Below are 6,419 nucleotides of genomic sequence, written 5' to 3' on the forward strand. Positions count from 1 at the left end.
AAAGTAAGAAGCATTTTATCTTGTATCATTTTATTTTTACTTCTCAAATGCCAAGATTCAGATATTATTTGGTTGTTGGGAAAGTCATTACATATTTTTATGCAAAAATGTGTCACAACTTTCCTGACAACCCAAAAGATAAATTATTATTATTATTATTATTATTATTATTATTATTACTGAGAGAGAGATTTTTTGCCATAGGGTGTGTGTGCTCCCTGGTGAGGAAGAAAGAGACAGAGAGTGAGAAATCACCCCTCAGAGGGGAAAGCCAAGCTGCAAACCTTACTTCTCTATTCTCTTCTGGGATTTTGGGCGTGCATGCATACACACCTAGAGTGAGTATTTTTTTTTCCCTTATTTATTTATTTTTTAGTTTTAAGTTGCCGGGTTCGGGACTGGAACCACAGTCGATTACATGGGAGTCCAGTGACAGAACCATTATGCCATCTTCTTGTCCCTAGATAAATTATTTCTAATGGTACATAGGTAGTTATTTTTTACCTGCGAATGCAATTTTAGGAAAGTTTTGGGGTATCAGAAAATTACAAAAAGCAATTTTTGTATATCTGAAAAAAATTGAAAACCACTCTACTGAGTCAACAAAAAGCATTTTTAAAAGTTACAGTTGAGAATGCTATATACATTATCTTCAACAGATATAGTATTCTCAATGGGATTGCTGAGAAAAGTATACATGTTGGAATATTTACTTTTCAAGCTAAGTGACATATGTGATTGAATGTATAAAAGAAATTGAAATAAAAAATATGTACAAAAAAAGTTTCATTTTTCAGGGCCAGCAGGTGGTGTAGTGATTAAGGCACTGGATTCCCACATGGCCAACCACAGTTCCAGTTCCAGATCCAGTGGCTTGAAAATCACGCAGGATACGTGTGCATGCCCAAAATCCTAGGAGTAGAATGGAAGAGAAGGGATTGGGCACGGCCATCCCCCTTGGGGGGTGATTTCTCACTTTTCCTCTCTTTGTCTCTGGCAAGCACAATTGACCTAAGACAAAAAGTTAAAATAAAGTTACATTTCTTTATTAAAATCATTTGTATATTACTATCTTGCCAGATATATCTGATAGAGAATACATAACGATGAAAGCATTTATTTGACCAAAAACAATATATATCATTGTAAAGGGGGCACAAAGTGCTATTCAGAGTATACTGATGAAGAATGAGTGGAATCAGTTATTCTCATTTGCAATATTTGATGGAACTAATATATTAATCGTTCTTACCTAAGGTCTCTAATAAAGAATTGCTTTTACAGGGTATTTTCAGAGTAGTGGCATGAACAGTCATTGTTCAGGTTTCTGTTTTATTAATAAAAATTTAAGTGGTAAAGAAAAAAATGGTAACAGCAGGACCAGAGAGAGGATGAGGCAACAGTGAACAAAGATCACAAAGACTAAACAAAGGATGCATTGAGGAAAAAAGCAAATAGTCCCAATCTTTGGGGGCAATTAACTCAGTCCCATCAATTTTCTGATGTTAAGTTTCTTAACACAAATCACAGACAGGATTAACATTTTGAGCTTCTCATATAATACAACAGAAATGAGTGAATACAGAGATGACTTATAAGAAGCTACTAAAAACCAGTGAAGCCAATGCCTATAGAGCTGAGAATAAGATACTATCAGATTATATTATACTAAGAATATTTACATGTTTTTTTTTTTTTGAGAGGTTTTTGCTACAGAGCACTTGTGCTTACCAGAAAGACAGAGAGAGACAGAGAGACATGGAAATAATGTAATTGTGTTTCAAATCATTGTACATGGTTCAAATACCATGCCAAACAAATGACTAATATCCTTATCTCTGTATTTCAACTCAATATCTTTCAAGTTTATGACTAGATTCAAAACACATTCAAAAACCCAGCTTTGTTAGATTTTATTCATCTTGGCAACATGGATGCTAGACACAGTTCTGGCTCACCCAAACAGAAAGCATCTGTGGTCTGGCCATGTTTGTAAGGGTGGAGTAATTCAGCAGCTAAACGTACAAATTTGAGGGTCAGCCCACAACCTGATGGTTAAGGCAGTCGCATCACACATGGCTTGACTGTGTGGTTAAGTCCCAGACACGGTGACCTGAAAAACAAACTGGGTACGTGTATGCATGCCCAAAAGTCCTGAAAGAAGGGAGAAATGGAGGAGAAGGGATTGCAGTGTGATCATGCTCTATGAGGGAGGAGGATGTTTTCTCATTTTCCTTTGTTGTCTCTCTCTCTGGTGGCTACACATGCCCTTTGGCAAAACAAAAACAAAAACAAAACCAGATTTGAAGCCTATAATAAGCAGCTTTCCCCACCCTATTTCCTGCCACCAAAAGGTTGATGGCTGAAACCCCAGAACTTGTGAATATGTTCTGCTACACGCAAAGGCGAAAGAAAGTTACAGATAGATTTAAGATAGCCAATGAATTTTCTAAAATATGGAGTCTCCTGAATTATCCAAGTGACCTCAATAAACCACAAACCTCACAAGCCTTAAGATTTGAAGAAGGAAGCAGAAAACTCAGAGTCAGAGGAAGTTGTAGCTTTGGAAAGGGTCAAATGAGATGTGATATGAAAATGAGTCAAGACTAACACAGAAGCAGAATATTGGGTTCAAATCCCAGCAATGCTCCTGATTGTATGATGTTGGACAAATACGTGAACTCTTTTCCTCCATTTCTCACCTGTAAAGTAGGAATGATAAGATAGCTCATGCTTCATGGGGTTGGTGTAAAGATGAAGGAGTTTGATGGTATTTCTGTAGATCATGTAAACAGTTCCTCATACTTAGTAACTGCTACCCAGACCATTAGGGTCATCCTCTAGTGTTGTCCAGCCAATGTAGTCTCTGGACTCAAGAAAGTACTGGAGTCTGGGTCTTGACTGATTTTTCTCTTCTTCTTTTCTAAAGATCCTTATTGCTTTCTCCCCCTCTTTTTGGGCTCCCATTTAAAGGCCATGTTGCCATTGAACCATATTTGACTTGTCACTTCCTAGCAAGTTCTAGCTTCTTTCTTGTCACACCTTTTCTCTGTAATATTGCTCCTAAATGCCCTACTAAGGACTTATTTATGAGGTTTTGTCAATATTCCCCAATGGAATGAGGGCAAGATCTTTTTTAGAATTCTTCTTCTCTTTTCTCTTTTTCTTTTTCTTTTTTTCGGATCTTTTTTAGAATTCTTCTTCTCTTTTTTCTTTTTCTTTTTTTCTAGAGAAACTTTTACTATAGGGGACATGCACTCACTGGATAGACAGAGAGACAGAAAGTGAAAGCTCATCCCCCAGGGAGGGTGGCCAAGCAGCAATCCATTCTCCTCTATTCTCCTCTCAGGATTTTGGGCATGCAGCACAAATGCCTGGTGTGGTTTAAGCCATTGGGTCTGGGACTCCACCCACGGTCGACTACGTGGCAGTCCAGTGGTGTAGCCATTATGCTATCTGCTAGTCCTGTATTATTATTCTTAATGTCTACAAGAATACCTAGAGCAGAGATAGATCTGGGGGAAGATGGTTTTGTTGTGATGTGAGAAGGACTCATGACTAACACTGAGCCACAATACCTGGGGTTCAATTCCCAGCAATGCCTTGACTGTATGATATTGGACAAGTTGATAAGCTTCTTTTCCCTCCATTTTTCATCGATAAAACAGGAAGGATAAAAATTGGACACCAATCTATATTTGGCAAAGAGACAAATAAATCCATTAATGCATTCTGATTAATATGGAGCTTTTAGGTTGTCTGAAGTGATTTTAATATCTAGCCTCAAAGTGTAACAGTGGGAAGGCTTGTTTAACTGTACAAAATGCCCCTTATCACTGCTGCATTATTGCCACTGCTACACATTCTCTTGGCCTCTTCCCTTTGAACACTGCATTGCTTTTCCTTGACTTGAACTACCTCATACCACATTCTACATCTGCTATAAGCAAAACATGATTTTTTTTAGGCAGCTGGACTTCTAATATGCCTCAGGCTTCATGCTTTTCCTTCTGCTTCTGCTGTCAGGTATGAGGCTTAATGGTCACACATTAACCCTTCTGGCTTGGGCAATACTGCCCTTAAACTCACTGTAATGTCCATTTTGATTTCCTAGTCTTCCAAAATCTGTCTATCTGCATTTGTGCTATCAACTCTGGGAAGGACTTATTTTAAACCTCGTTTTTATAGTTTTGAATATAAAAAAAACAGTTACCTATAGAATTCTGTTAAAGATGATTTTTCCCTAGGAAAAATTACTATTTGTTTTCGATAGTTTCTTAAGCATCTCATTTTTCAAGGTGTAGGAGAAGGATCATAAACTTTGAGACTGACAATTAGGATTAGGACTCAGGCTCTAACAGATATTAGATGAGGGTATCAGAGCTTATCCTCACTACTAAGGGTGTTCTTTTGACCAGGACTTGCTTCTCCACTCCCACTGTTCAATTCCTTAAGTAAATCAAATCTTCATGATCCTTAGATTCTCAGTTCAAACATCATTTCCTCAGAAATGTCTTCTCTGAGTACCTAGCCTCTGTTAGTTAACCCCCTATGTACTTACACAGAACACACCATGCTCTCCCTTTGCGACTTCTGCCAGTTTCCATATTTGTATACTTATTTTATGGGTACGTCTTTCTCAGCTATGAGAGCAGGAAGCCACTCTTTACTTACTATGCTATCTGGGCTCACACGTAGATAGTAAAATAAATTTCAATTTTTAACTTCTCTACCACAGAACTTACCACATCATATAAATATACTTTGACTCTTCTAAACTCCATGAGGATGGACAATGAATCTATTTCCTGAGGCTTTGCAGAGTCCTACGTACATTATGTACACTCTAAATTATTGGCTAAAAGGCTGAATAAATAAAGTCCATGGATTTTTCTTCAGTTAATAAAATTTGTTCACACCAAGATTCTTTCTGAGTACCTCTTTGGTCTGTTTGAGGAAAACTTCTCCTCTTTCTCTTAATTCTATTGAGATTACCCTTATAGTTCAGTCTGAAGTCTCCTAGGAGCCAGGGGAAAACATTTCTTCTTAAAGTCGGACTACTCTTCTCAGTAGCCTCTCTTTATGTTAGAAACCAGAAATTCCAAATCCTTAATAAAACCTACCTTCAAGCAAACTTAGCTTGAGAGTTGCTGTCTATCCTTTTTCAAAAGTGTAGGTTTTCTCCCTGGTGATTTTCAGGTTTTTTCACTAGTGATTCATAACAGAACAACTGTGCTCTACTCTTTTTTGTTATGGCAGGTACATAATAGGCTCACAAATAATTCTGCAGAATGAGTAAATGATTCATAAACAATCATGCAAAAAGAGTAACTAAGCAGCAGTTGCCAAATTAAGAAACAACCAACTCGAAAAAACATTTATATGAAGGAGAGACACTGTATGTCTCTACTTAATATATTCTGACTGTCTGCACTCTCTGGCTGAAAATGAAAGATTAGAAGAAATAGAAACATGGAAAATGGTTATAGAAACTGGGTATAGTGTGGGAAGAGAATGGGAGAAGGAGGAGAGTGTGAGGAAAGACATTAAGGAGAAAAATTCAGGAACAAGACATTTATGGGACACAGAAACGGATGATTATTTGTTGATGATAATGGGTATAGTATTCCTAACAGGAGTAGTGTGAAATGTATTCATGTTGTTTACAACATTCACTTAGTTTACAAACTAAATGATGTATAGTTATGGAATGTATAAAGGAAATTAAAATAAAATGAAATAAATTTAAAAAGATGTACAATTATTAAATGTAAATTTTATTTTTTTTGGACAGATTTTTGCTATTAGGGAGCATGCACTTGCAAGAAAGACATAGAGAGACAGAGAGATAGAAAGCAAGAAATCACCCTCAGGGGGGTGACCATGCTGCAATCCCGTCTCCTCCATTCTCCTCTCGGGATCTTGGTATGCATGCACATGTGCCCAGCGTGAGTTTAAGTCACCGGCTCTGGGACTCAAACTGCGGTCGACTACATGGGAATCCAGTGACATAGCCATTACACTAACTGCTGGTCCCTTAAATGTAAATTTTTTAATATTAAAAAATAAAATAATTCAAAATTAAAAAAAGAAATCGTTATATACATCTAGAAAGGACTTAATACTTTCTTAGACTTAGTAAGTTCCAGGAAATATTGTGTTTGCTACAAGTTTGGAAAACAATAAATTGCACCTAAATATTAAAGAGTTTTATTTTGTGATGTCTATCTGTACATGAATTGGACATTAAACAGAATTTCTAGATCTCTGATTAAGATAAACATTTCTAGCGCGGCGGCGGCGCCTGAGCGGCCCCCTGGTCTCTGCCCAGCGCGGCAGCGGCGCCTGTGCGGGGGGCTGCGCTGCCTGGGCTCTGCTCCACGTTCTGCTGCCTCTCCGGGGGCTGGTGTGGGGCCTCC

This window comes from Tupaia chinensis, unplaced genomic scaffold (assembly GCF_000334495.1).
Source record: "Tupaia chinensis unplaced genomic scaffold, TupChi_1.0 Scaffold147312_1, whole genome shotgun sequence".
Classification (NCBI taxonomy): domain Eukaryota; kingdom Metazoa; phylum Chordata; class Mammalia; order Scandentia; family Tupaiidae; genus Tupaia; species Tupaia belangeri.